We start from the raw sequence: 15,362 nt of genomic DNA on the forward strand, positions 1-15,362 counted from the left end.
CTGTTCAGAAAAGTCTGACCTATGAAAATATAACATTAACTGACCTAATCTGTAGAAACTGTAAAGCATAAAAAAGAATCAAAATGCCAACGTTGCAGGTTTCTGGTTGCTACAACTCCACAAAAAAATACATAACAGCAATCACATAATCATAACTACCTCAAAATATTATTAATACATCAGGATACCATGCAAAAAAAGAAAGTGTATAAAGAACGGACATCAGACAACAGAAATTCATTATTACATACACGTATAGAGACAGCATTACTATCACTATTCTGAATTCCACGGCTTTTCTTATTTGGAACTTACATAGATCGGTCTCTCGTTTGTGCTCCACATTCTTCTCCTAGAGCCAATCGCACAATCCTGAATAGGACAAATAGAGAGGTTTCCATATAAATAGCCTAATCTCAAATGCTAACTTTATCAACAGTAAATATTACTGTAACTAATTAACAAATATAAGGTTTTCTTTCTAAAAATGTATGGGACATGAGAATTGGGAAATAGGGGAAGCTTATCACAAGAAATCAGAAATTTGTATAGCTAGGAAATGGGGAATAATGAGGGCAGGGCAGGAGCATAAGACGCGCATACTCACTCTCATCCACAACTGCAACTCTCAAAGAAGTTCCAGTAGAGCGGCTGACAATAGCGCCGATCCTGTGATGTCACAACATTCTAGAATGTCTGCAGGAGACAATCAGATCCAGTATAATCCTGTATAATAAAGTATTGGAGGATTTATAGATATATGTAAATAATGTGATACAGCAAATTATAGAAAACAGCACCCCTGCGCCCCCCCACTCTGCACACACATGAACACATGTATAAAGAAGAGTATAGTCCAATTTTTTTCGTATATTGTTATTATACATATGCACATAAGTGTAGGGATACGGAATTTTATAACATGTTACTCTAAATTCATAGGCATTAATGTGGAGTTTGTCTTTTTCTCCAAGATTTTGGAGGTGTCTGTGGGGATTTTTGCCCCTTCAATCAGGATCGCATTTGTGACAGTAGACATTGATGCTGGATGGGTGGTCCTGGCTAGCAATCTCCATTCTTGTTCATCCCAAATGTGTTGGATGGGGTTGAAGTCAGGGCTCTGTCCGCCCTTAGCGGCTGCAGGTCCCTCACTGCTCCTTTGCATGGTGCTGCTCCTCTATCCTGGAAATATTCACTGCACACTCAATTCAGTTCAAGCAAAATAGATGATTTGTATTTATTTCCATAGGTATCAGTCATGTATTCATGTATTGATTCAATGAATCTTTCTCAAATATGTCACAGGGTATTCCAGAGCCACGGTTATACAGGTGCTCCTGTCAGGACACTGTGCAGCGTCATATGTTATAGCACACCACATACTATTTGCACACACACAAGCCACATACAATATACACACACCATATACTATATACACACATACAAGCCACATATAACATACGCACAACATACTATATACACACAACATACCATATATACACACACAAGCCACACATTATATACTCACACCATACTATATACACACACCACATACTATATACACACCACATACTATATACACACCATATATTATACACACACCACATACTATATACACACATACAAGCCACATATAACATACACACAACATACTATATACACACAACATACCATATATACACACTAGCCACACATTATATACACACACCACATACTATATACACACCACATACTATATACACACCACATACTATATACACACCATATATTATACACACACCACATACTATATACACACATACAAGCCACATATAACATACACACAACATACTATATACACACAACATACCATATATACACACTAGCCACACATTATATACTCTCACCATACTATATACACACACCACATACTATACACACACATCATATACTATATTCACACCACATACTATATACACACATACAAGCCACATATAACATACACACAACATACTATATACACACAACATACCATATATACACACACAAGCCACACATTATATATTCACACCATACTATATACACACACCACATACTATATACAAACAAGCCACATACTATACACACGCCATATACTATATACACACCACATATTATACACACACCACATACTATATATACACATACAAGCCACATATAACATACACACAACATACTATACACACAACATACCATATATACACACACGCCACACATTATATATTCTCACCATACTATATACACACACCACATACTATTTACACACAAGCCACATACTATACACACACCACATACTATATACACACATACAAGCCACATATAACATACACACAACATACTATATACACACAACATACCATATATACACACACAATCCACACATTATATACTCTCACCATACTATATACACACCACATACTATATACACACAAGCCACATACTATACACACCACATACTATATACACATACAAGCCACATATAACATACACACAACATACTATATACACATAACATACTATATACACACAACATACCATATATACACACACAAGCCACACATTATATACTCACACCATACTATATACACACACCACATACTATATACACACAAGCCATATACTATATACACACCACATATTATACACACACCACATACTATATACACAAACAAGTCACATATAACATACACACACCACATACAATATACACAAGCCACATTTTATATACACACACACCACATACTGTATACACACCACATATTACTGTATATACACAAGCCACATACTATATACATGCCACATACCCACCTCATACAACACATACACAAGCCACATACTATGTATACATACCACATACTATATATACTCCACATACAATATATACACAAGCCACATCTAATATATAAAGCTCAAGTGTGTGTATGTATGTATGTATGCATGTGTGTATGTCCAGGATTGGCATCCGCACCGTCGCAGCTACAGCCACAAAATTTGGCACAGTCACACGTCTGGACCCCGAGAGTGTCCTAGGCTATGTTGTGAGGTGAAATTTCAGCCCCACGCGTTCCAATTCACCAAACAATTTTGCCCCTATCTACATAATGGGGGAAAAAGTGTGTGTGTGTGTGTATTAAGCCCCGCCCCTCATTATGATGTCATAATGGTTGAGTATGAGATGGAGGATGTGTGATGGGTATATGGGCACTGAACTATGGATGGAGGATATGTATGACGGGTATATGGGCAAGGGACTATGGGATGGAGGATGTGTGATTGGTATATGGGCACTGGACTATGGGATGGAGGATATGTATGACGGGTATATGGGCACAGGACTATGGGATGGCGGATATGTATGATGGGTATATGGGCACGGGACTATGGGATGGAGGATATGTATGACGGGTATATGGGCACAGGACTATGGGATGGCGGATATGTATGATGGGTATATGGGCACGGGACTATGGGATGGTGAATATGTATGATGGGCATGGGACTATGGGATGGAGGTTGTGTGATGGGTATATGGGCATGGGACTATGGGATGGAGGTTGTGTGATGGGTATATGGGCATGGGACTATGGGATGGAGGATGTGTGATGGGTATATGGGCACTCGACTGTGGGATGGAGGATATGTATGATGGGCATGGGACTATGGGATGGAGGATATGTATGATGGGTATATGGGCATGGGACTATGGGATGGAGGTTGTGTGATGGGTATATGGGCATGGGACTATGGGATGGAGGATGTGTGATGGGTATATGGGCACTCGACTGTGGGATGGAGGATATGTATGATGGGCATGGGACTATGGGATGGCGGATATGTATTATGGGTATATGGGCACGGGACTATGGGATGGAGGATATGTATGACGGGTATATGGGCACGGGACTATGGGATGGAGGATATGTATGATGGGTATATGGGCACGGGACTATGGGATGGTGAATATGTATGATGGGCATGGGACTATGGGATGGAGGTTGTGTGATGGGTATATGGGCATGGGACTATGGGATGGAGGTTGTGTGATGGGTATATGGGCATGGGACTATGGGATGGAGGATGTGTGATGGGTATATGGGCACTCGACTGTGGGATGGAGGATATGTATGATGGGTATATGGGCACGGGCCTATGGGATCGTGGATATGTATGATGGGTGTATGGGCACAAGACTATGGGATGGAGGATAATTATAATTTGCTATAACTAACCACAGTTAGTTACTATGCCCGGGCAGCGCCGGGCTCTTCAGCTAGTATTATATAAAAGAAAAAAGGGGTTCGGTACCATTTTAGCCAGTTGAAAAATAATGCATAGCATATTATATATACACACACACACACACCATACTATATACACACCACATACACACCTCATACTATAAACCAGGAGCATTGCTAGAGTCCTATAAGATCAGGGGCCCAAGCCCCAAAGTGCATATTTCCCCATATAACTCCCCTAAGCCATTTAAAATATCATCTATACATACATAATTACAGTATACCAATGTTGCTAACCAAAAATACACAATGCAAAGACTAATATTATCAACATGCTACTTTAAAATATGGCTACACAATGTCCACTACCATCACCACTACACAGCGAATACATATTATAATAAGCAATATTATTATAAGAAAGCTGACTACACAGACACAAATGGAACCAAGATTAAGCTGGCTGGCTTAGTGATAGAAAACAAAGAGTGGTTATTAATGGGGCATACTCAGATTGGGCCAGGGTTACTAGTGGGGTACCACAGGGTTCTGTATTGGGCCCCCTACTATTTAATATATTTATTAATGATCTAGTGGATGGCTTACACAGTAAAATATCAGTATTTGCAGATGATACAAAACTATGTAAGGTAGTTAACACAAAGGAGGACAGTTTGCAACTACAGACAGATTTGAGTAAATTGGAGAATTGAGCTGAAAAATGGCAAATGAGGTTTAACACAGATAAGTGTAAGGTTATGCACATGGGAAGGAGAAACAGATGCTATAATTACTTACTAAATGGAAAACTGCTGGGGAAATAAGACATGGAAAAAGACTTAGGCATCTTAGTCAATAATAAGCTAAATTGGAGTGCCCAGTGTCAGGCAGCTGCCAGCAAAGCAAATAGGGTCATGGGATGCATTAGATCTGGGGACACGAGATGAAAACATAATTCTCCCTCTGTACAAATCTCTCGTCAGACCACACTTGGAGTATTGTGTGCTATTTTGGACGTCGGTGCTCAAGAAAGACATTACTGAACTAGAAAGTGTTCAAAGGCGGGCTACTAAAATGATAAATGGAGTTGGTTCACTACAATACCCAGAAAGGTTATCAAAATTAGGTCTATTTACTCTAGAAAAGAGAAGACTTAGGGAAGACCTAATATATATGTACAAGTATATCAGAGGGCAATACAGAGATCTCTCCAATGAACTGTTTGTACTAAGGACTGTGACAAGAACAAGGGGGCATTCTCTTCGTTTGGAGGAAAGACAATTTCTGCACCAGCATAGAAGAGGGTTCTTCACGGTAAGAGCAGTGAGGCTCTGGAATTCTCTTCCTGAGGAAGTGGTGATGGCCAACTCATTGAATGAATTTAAGAAAGGAATGGATGCTTTTCTTGTGAGTAACAGTATACAAGGTTATGAATAACATAATATTATAGGTAGATGATTGACCCAGCTTAGGGGAAGGAATTTTTTCCCTATGGAGAAAATTGGCTTCTACTCTGTGGGTTTTTTGCCTTCCCCAGGATCAACAATGCAGAACAGCTGCACTAAAAATAGGCTGAACTAGATGGACATAAGTTATTCCTTCAGCCTTCAAAACTATGTCACTATGTTATTACTACGTAGATAAGGGAACTGAGATATGGGATCAAAACCGATCTTACTACAAAGATAAGGGAGCAGAACCAAGCTTAATACAAAGCTATAGGAGCAGAACCGAGACTACTACAGAGCTATGGGAGCAGAATCAAGCTTACTAGAGAGATATGGGAGTGGGTCGCCCTCCCAGGGCCGTGGGGTACTCGGTACCAGGCCGGTGTCAGTGGGACGTGTCACAGCAGTGGTGACCCAGACCGTGGCCCTGGTCGCCCAAGTAATAGGAAGATGTGAATAGTGAAATGTAGTTAGATGAATAGTTCGTGACGCCACCTGTGGTGTTCGGCAAGGGAGGTGTTAAGCCAACACTGCATGCAGATCCTCCAGGACAGATGGCGTGGTGCAGCAATGATGATATAGCCCTCCACAGGCAGGGCTGTTGTCCCAGGGCGGTGTAGATGTGGAGACACTTAGGTGATGTATTGTCTGGCGCAGGGGATGTAGCAGTGTCAGGCAGACGGACGCAGGAAGGAATGGAGGACACCAGGGCATGTACTTCCAAAGCTTTACTCACAGTCTGTAGTGCCCGCTTCTGTGCCGTGTCCTTCGGGTCAGGGACTCAGTCAACCTCCAGGCAAGATGGAAAGCTCCCTTCTACACTCCGCCAACTTATATGCCTTTCCTGAAGGTCTCCTCTAAAGCGCCTTTAAGTGTGAAGATCTCCAGTACCGTGTTACACTGGAGTTCCTCCTGACAGATGTTCCCAAGAACTCTACTTGCACGGCAGACAGCTGTAGCCTGCTTTGTGGACTCTCTACTCCTAAGTCCCGGCTCTCTATCTGTATTGCTGTTGTGCCCTTTGGTCGCCCTCACACACCAAGGGCAGCGGGGTACTCGGTACCGGGCCAGTGTCAAGGTGGGAATGTGTCACATCAGCGGTGACCCGGTCCGTGGCCCTGGGTGCCCAATATCAATGGCGGTAATGTTAATGGTGTTAAAGTTTATTAGAATAGTTCGTGATGCCACCCGTGGTGTTTGGCAAGTAAGATGTTGAGCCATCGCTGCATGCAGATCCGCTGGGACTGATGGTGTGGTGCAGCAAAGATGGTGTAGCTCCCCACAGGTGGAGCTGTAGTCCCAGGGCAGTGTAGGTGCAATGGATGAGGAGAGGCGCAGAATGGTATGGAGGCTGGTACCCAGGTGTAGTGGTGCGGGAATAACTGGAGGACACCCGAGTATGTGGTTCCAAAGCTTTACTCACTGTTTGCAGTTCACTCCACTGCCTGCCTCCGTACTGTGTTCTCCAGGTCAGGGCTCCAGCCAACCTCCAGGCAGGATAGGATTCTCCCTTCCACACTCCGCCAACACGTACCTTACTGAATGACTCCTCCAATGCGCCTTTAGGTGCGAAGCACTCCAGTACTTAGTTACCCTGGAATGCCTCTCTCTAGGTGTTCCTAGTCTTTGCTTGTATGACAGACAGCTGTAGCCTGCTTCGGGGACTCCTCACTGCGTCCCGGCTCTCTATTCAGTTGCTGTTGTGTCCTGTTGTGAGTTCATTTTCCCCTTCGTCACTGAGGTCTGGTGAACTCCCTATTCTGGTAAAGGAAGGTAATGAGTCTGATTATCAGGCACCTGAGCCTGATGATGATGACTGGCTGAGTGGAGTCACGGACTGGATATAAGGCTGCCGACGCCCTTCTGCCCTGCGGGTGATTTCTCTGTGGACTTCTAGGAGACCAGTCTGATTCCTGCTCCTATAAAGCTAAGTTTTCTGCTTTGCCTGTTAGCATTTGTGTTTGTTTTTGTTTGCCTTGCTTTTCTGGATTCTGCCATTCCCTGCTGGGGTGAGCTGAATCTCCTTTTGCCGGTTGCTCTGTCTTCAGAATATTCCTGAGTACTGACATAGCTTTTTGAAGCCTAGCGTCTTCAGGGCCTTTTTCACTGTCAGTTTGTTGGCTCTTATTTTCATAGGGTTTTTCACGGATTGCAGACAGCAGCCTTCCTGTCCTTTCCTATCTAGTTAGACTGAGCAAAGACGGGGCCCAAGCTATGTGCCCACGCTAGCATTTTTAAACGCTCAGGAAAAGGATCCCCTTCCCAGAAATCGCGCGTCTTTTTCCGCGCGTTTTTTGCGCGATTTTTGACGCGATTTTGACGAGTTTTTGACGCTTTTTTTGACACGCAATTTCTGGGATCATTGGGGATGGCTAAAAACGCTCAGCAATGCGGAAATTAATGAGCATGCTGCGTTTTTAGCCGCTAAGCGATTCCTGAGCGGTTAAAAACGCATGCATTGGCACAAAAAGCCAAAAATGCATGCTAATTAATTTGATGCATCTTTTAAGCGTTTCTGCAGCATCTGAGCCGGCTCAAACGCTGCAGAAACGCTTAAAAAAATGCATCGTGTGCACACAGCCTTAGTGTTCTTTCTTCTTGCTTCACCGTCATTATATGTTGGGGGCTGCCTTATGCTTTGGGGTCTGCTCTGGGGCAGTTTAGATTTCCCTTTCTGTCTTTAGGCTTTATAGTCCTCCGGCTGTGATCGTGGGGTCTAGGGCATTGTAGGAACCCCCCACGGCTACTGCTAGTTGTGTTGATAGGTTCAGGGGTCTGCAATCCGATAGCTGCCAACTTCTCTGGTTTTCTGGACTTAGCTAGCATTTCTATTTTTGCCTCCTACGGTGACTCATTCATAACAGTGTTCCAAGTCTATGATGGAAGCAAGGTGTTAGCGGATCACTACTCCTCCGGTGTCTGTTGCCGGACATAAAGATCCAATCAACCTCGGGGACCGGGCCCCGGCCTTTGCGCTCTCTGGACTGGAAGGGTTCTCTATCTTTCTTCAACCAGCTTCCCACTGTCCTTCTATTCTCCTTCGTTCCGATCTGTTCTATCTGTCTTATGGAAGGTTAGGTTATCAATCTCTTTCTCTGTTTTTCTCGTGCCAGCAGCCCAGATCACTGGGACCTGCTGCAGCACGTCCTTCAGACACCCATCTTCTCTCTTCTCTCTCCAACTAACCAACCAACTCCTCCCTAACTCTCACTCTTCCCACTCTTTTATATCATCTCACTCCACCCGCCTCCCAACACATCTCGTGTTATGAAGCAGGGTTCCACGAGGGGTGCTCTGCTAACCCCCAGCCTGAAGCTGTTAGGCGGCCCCATTGAACTATCCTGTGTGTGGAATGCAGGTGTGGAGGTCAGGAGTTCCCACCTTACCTGGATGGTGGGGCACTACACCTTAGAGAAGGTGCAGTACCTCTGTGGCGACTGAAGCCTCAGGGGCGCCACATCCCCCCCCGTTTAACACAGCACGTCCGCGGGTTGTAAGACAACAAAAGGTACAATACAGGAACACACAAAAATTTTTAAATGCTATTCAACAATACTTATCTAATCTTCCTAATGTAGGAGGCACATTTCTTAAACATTACAAACAGCTTAACTTCCTATCTTAGTATCAAAAATTTACTTAAGTGCAATTCATAGTTCAAAGTGCAATTATTCTTTCTCTCTCTTTCTACTGGATGCAAGACACTGACTATCTGTACTTGGCCTGTCACCTGTCACTTTCAATTCTTCAGTCTTTATTCAATTCTCACATTCTATCTCAAAACTTTTCTAATTCCCTGTATCAAATATTCTATAAAAGACATTTACTTTCCACAAGACACAACATTATCAAATAGGTTATCATAAAACAATCAAAGATTCTTGCAAAGTGTGATGTGAGACTTAGGTAGATCTCCTGGAGTGGACCCGCTGGACGATGGCAACGAATCTCCCACGGGCGAGCTGGCCAGGTGGACCACCCCCTATACAGGGAGTGTTTGGGGCAGGCCCGCGGGTAACTATCACCACGGCAGCTGGTACCCAGAGAGAATACAGGAGAGCTGGCAAGGGGCCAGAGATGCTGGCGGAGGACCTCCACAGAAACAAGAATACGGATGGCGGACAGGTCAGGAACACAGGCGATACGGAGGGAAGCAGGCACGAACTGGAGAACTCAGCCAGGGGACCAGGACAGACCGGAGCACGAGCTCAGACTTCCAGATCCTAGGAGAGAAGACAGTGGAGAAGACGGGTAAGCTACAGGCAGGGAGGCAACGGGGGTGCATACAGAGACAAGGGCCAGAATCACCGCCAGCAGGAAGAGGCCGCCTGATATAGGGAGTCATGGCAGGGACTTCCGGGTCATGACCCCTCCCAGCGCAAGGTGAGGAGAGCGCGTGGCCTCAGGAGGGGTAGAGAGCACGCGTGCTCCTGACCACAGTGTGTGCGCGCACGCCCGCCGAGGAACAGGAAGCTGAACCGGGGCGCGCGCCCGACGGGACACAGGAGACGAGGCAGGAGCGAGTGCCGGGAACAAGAGACGGGGAAAGGAGGAGCGCGGAGAAGGCCGAGGCAGCCGGGACCGCGGCGTGGAGGCCGCCAGATAGTGGGCAGACTGCCGGCAGAAGAGAAGGTATTGGTGGGGGCTGCGGCGGCAGCAGCGTGACAGTACCCCCCCCTCCCTACGCGCCCCCCTCCGCAGAGTGGAAAAAACTTAGCCAAAATTCGAGGAGCCCGAATATTCTCCCGAGGCTCCCAGGACCTCTCCTCAGGACCAAAGCCCTTCCAATCGACCAGAAAAAAGGTCCTCCCCCTTCGCTTCTTCATGGTCAAAATGTCTTTAACCTCAAACTCATTGTCAGTGGAGACAGGCGGTGGCGACTGAGTGGCAGAGGTTTGGAAGCGATTGAGGATGACCGGTTTTAGAAGGGAGACATGAAAAGCACTGGGGATGCGGAGTGAGGCGGGAAGTCGCAGTTTGTAGGAGACGTCGTTAATACGAGCCAATACCTCAAAGGGTCCAATATAGCAGGGACCAAGTTTATGTGAAGGGATCTTGAGACGAATGAACTTGGAGTACAGCCAAACTTTATCACCAGGGTGATATGGCAGGGAATCCAGGCGCCTTTTGTCTGCGTGTCTCTTTACCTTGTCGCGTGCTAACTCGAGAGCGGCCTTTGTCTCCTGCCAGATCCTGGAGGAATCCCCGGACAGATCAGCCGCCAGTACACCCGAGGTAGAGGGAACCGGTAGAGGTACACCCGGATGCTGCCCATAGACAACAAAAAAAGGAGATTTGCCAGAAGACTCGCTGACGTGGTTATTATAGGTGAACTCTGCCCACGGGAGTAAGTCTGACCAGTCGTCCTGGTGGGCATTAGAAAAGTGCCGGAGATAGTTCACCAAATTCTGGTTAGTCGGCTCCGCTTGACCATTGGACTGTGGATGGTAAGATGAGGAGAAGTCAAGTGTGACATCCATCGACTTGCATAGGGCTCTCCAAAATCGAGAGGTAAATTGGACTCCTCTGTCAAAAACAATATGTTGGGGTAGTCCATGGAGACGGAAGATGTGGTGAACGAAAACTTTTGCCAAGTCTCGTGCTGAAGGTAACCCGGGGAGAGAGATGAAATGTGCCATCTTAGAGAATCTGTCTACCACCACAAGGACGATGGTACAATCTGCAGACCTGGGTAGATCGGTAATGAAATCCATGGCAATGTGTTGCCAAGGGGACAATGGAACTGGAAGCGGATGCAGAAGACCGGAAGGCAACTGCCTAGGCACCATGGTTTTAGCACAGGACGGACAGGAAGCGACAAAATCTCGGACATCCAGGGGAAGAGTCGGCCACCAGTAGTAGCGGGAGACAAGGACAAGTGTTTTTTTAAGGCCGACATGACCAGCAAGTTTGGAAGCATGCCCCCAGTGTAGGATCTGTCTTCGGTCCTTCTCTGCCACGAAAGTCTTACCACGTGGCGGCGAGACGAGAGAGAGAGGTGCCACCGTGATGAGCCTGGAGGGATCGAGATATGTGTGGGTTCCTCCTCCAAATCTGCAGAAAGGAAGGACCTGGACAAAGCGTCAGCCTTGAGGTTCTTGTTGCCGGGACGAAAGTGCAGATCAAAATCGAATCGGCCGAAGAACAGAGACCACCTGGCCTGCCGAGGATTGAGTCTGTGCCGATTGAAGGTAAGCCAGATTTTTATGGTCCGTGTAGATTGTAAACGGATGTAGGGCTCCCTCTAATAAGTACCTCCATTCCTCCAGAGCTAATTTGATGGCAAGCAGTTCCCGGTCTCCGATGGAATAGTTTCGCTCCGAAGTGGAGAAGGACTTGGAAAAGAAACCGCACGTAACAAGTCTACCAGAGGGAGATTTTTGAGACAGAACTGCTCCGGCCCCAGTTGCGGAAGCATCCACCTCGAGGATGAAAGGTTTATTGGCTTCTGGGCGATGGAGCACGGGTGCCGTGGCGAATGCGTGTTTCAGAGACAAGAAGGCGTTCTCGGCTTCAGGGGACCAGGCGTGCGGGTTAGCTCCCTTACAGATCAAAGAGGAGATAGGACCAGTCAAAGAGGAAAAATGAGGAATGAACTGCCGGTAGTAATTTGCGAAGCCAAGAAATCGCTGAATGGCTTTTACCCCATGGGGACGCGGCCAGTTAAGCACGGCAGATACTTTCTCCGGGTCCATGCATAAGCCTGAGTCGGAGATGACGTATCCTAGGAATGGAAGGGTGGACTGTTCAAAGGCGCATTTCTCCAGCTTAGCATATAGGCGATTCTCCCTTAGGCGTAACAGTACTCGACGGACATCTCTCCTGTGGGCGGGCAGATCGGGAGAGAAGACGAGGATATCATCCAGATATACGACCACACAGGAGTACAGAAGGTCTCGGAAAATGTCATTTACAAATTCCTGAAAGACTGCGGGGGCGTTGCACAAACCGAATGGCATGACGAGATACTCGTAGTGCCCATCCCTGGTGTTAAAAGCAGTATTCCATTCATCTCCAGAGCGAATACGGATGAGATTGTAGGCTCCACGGAGATCCAGTTTGGTAAAGATTCGCGCCCCTCGCAGCCGGTCGAATAACTCGGGGATGAGAGGTAGGGGGTTATTTGTTCTTGATAGTGATTTCATTAAGACCCCGATAGTCGATACACTGGCAAAGGGACCCATCCTTCTTCTTGACAAAAAAGAAACCTGCTCCGGCAGGTGAAGATGACTTCCGGATAAAGTCCCTGGCCAAATTCTCCTGAACGTACTCAGTCATGGCTTGGGATTCGAGCGGACTCAAAGGATAGATTCGCCCCTGGGGCGGAGTTGAACCTGGAACAAACTCGATCGGGCAATCATATGGCCAGTGCGGTGGAAGAGTCTCTGCCTCCTTTTTGTCAAAGACGTCAGCAAAGGCCCAGTAGGCCGGGGGCAGATCCGCTGGACCCAAGGCAGGTAGCGAAGTCATGAGAGGTTGTACCGGAAGAAGACATTTAGTCTGGCAGAAACGACCCCAACGAAGAATGTCTCCAGAGCGCCAATCCAAGACGGGTTTGAAGACCCAGAAGCAAGGTGTGGGACAGTGACGGCAGCACGAAGAAGGCTATCTTCTCACGGTGCAGGACCCCGATCTGTAACTCCACCTCTTCGGTGACCAAAGTGACGGTCTCGCGCAGGGGAACACGGTCGACTGAAGCTAACTGCTGGGGAACCTCCAAGGACCTGACAGGTATCTGCAATCTTTTTACCGCCTCGAGTTGGATGAAGTTCCCTGCAGCCCCTGAGTCAATATAGGCCACCTCAGAAAAACGTTTGGATCCCAGGACAAACAAAACAGAGAGGGTCAAGGGTAGAGAGGTATCACAGACACCTAGGGAGGCCTCTCTTACCTGTCCTAGGCTGAGGCGTTTCCCGGCCTCACTGGACAGGAACGCAGAAGATGGGAGGCGCTGCCACAATAGAGACAAAGACCATGTGTAAGTCTCTCCTGGCGACGCAGCTCCGCTGGTCTGAGTCAGTCCACTTGCATGGGCTCCAAAGCTGACGCCATGGTGGTAGGTCGTGGGCGAGGAGGACTGCGTGGAGAAGGGGAAAAACGAGAAGGCCTTCTCTCCCTGGCGGCTTCGCGGGAGCGCTCCTGGAAACGCAGATCAATTTGCGTTGCCAGAGAGATGAGGTCCTCCAAAGACGTGGGTGTGTCTCTCCCAGCCAACTCGTCTTTGATTCGAGCCGACAAGCCGCGCCAAAAAGCCCCCACTAGGGCCTCGTTGTTCCATCCAAGCTCGGAGGACACTGTACGGAACTGGATGGCATACTGCCCCACAGAGAGAGCACCCTGGCGGAGGTTAAATAAGGACTCGGTGGCCGAGACCAGGCGACCGGGCTCATCGAAGACTCTACGAAAGGTCTCTAAGAAGGTTGCAAGCTGGGAGACTAACGGGTCGTCACGTTCCCACAAGGGATTTACCCAAGCCAGCGTCTCACCCTCCAAATGGGATACCACAAAGGCCACCTTGGCCCGGTCGGTAGGATACTGCAGGGGCGTCAATTCAAAATGCAGCTGGCATTGGCTAATGAACTGCCGCCTGAACAGGGGCAGCAGCAGCGGTCTGGAGAGCTAGTAGGAGTTTATCCACCGAGGCCATGTAATTCAGAATGTGGGCCTGGGTGTCGCGCTGCTGGGCAAGCTCCTGCTGGAGGCTGGAGATCTGAGAGGCAGTCCCTGGATCGGAGGCTTGCAAAGAGGAAAGACGGGACTCCATAGATTTGAGGAATGACATGATCCTCGCCTGATTTTCTCGGAGGAACAAAAGTTCCTTCTGGGTCGGGGTACCAGCAGGATCCATGGCCTGATTATTCTGTGATTTGAGACTTAGGTAGATCTCCTGGAGTGGACCCGCTGGACCGTGGCAACGAACCTCCCACGGGCGAGCTGGCCAGGTGGACCACCCCCTATACAGGGAGTGTTTGGGGCAGGCCCCGCGGGTAACTATCACCACGGCAGCTGGTACCCAGAGAGAATACAGGAGAGCTGGCAAGGGGCCAGAGATGCTGGTGGTGGACCTCCCCAGAAACAGGAATACAGATGGCGGACAGGTCAGGAACACAGGCGATACGGAGGGAAGCAGGCACGAACTGGAGAACTCAGCCAGGGGACCAGGACAGACCGGAGCACGAGCTCAGACTTCCAGATCCTAGGAGAGAGGACAGTGGAGAAGACAGGTAAGCTACAGGCAGGGAGGCAACGGGGGTGCACACAGAGACAAGGGCCAGAATCACTTAGCAGGGCACAAGTGATAATCAGGCACCGCCAGCAGGAAGAGGCGGCCTGATATAGGGAGTCGTGGCAGGGACTTCCGGGTCATGACCCCTCCCAGCGCAAGGTGAGGAGAGCGTGTGGCCTGAGGAGGGGTAGAGAGCGTGCGTCCTGCGGACCACGGTGTGCGCGCGCGCCCGCCGAGGAACAGGAAGCTGGACCGGGGCGCGCGCCTGACGGGACACAGGACACCGGGCAGGAGCGGGCGCCGGGAACGAGAGACGGGGAAAGGAGGAGCGCGGAGAAGGCCGAGGCAGCCGGGACCGCGGTGTGGAGGCCACCAGAGAGTGGGCAGACTGCGGCAGAAGACAAGGTATTGGCGGAGGCTGCGGCGGCAGCA

The sequence above is a fragment of the Dendrobates tinctorius genome, unplaced genomic scaffold (genome assembly GCF_039654945.1).
Source record: "Dendrobates tinctorius isolate UK_male_01 unplaced genomic scaffold, ASM3965494v1 ptg000036l, whole genome shotgun sequence".
NCBI classification, from domain to species: Eukaryota; Metazoa; Chordata; class Amphibia; order Anura; family Dendrobatidae; genus Dendrobates; species Dendrobates tinctorius.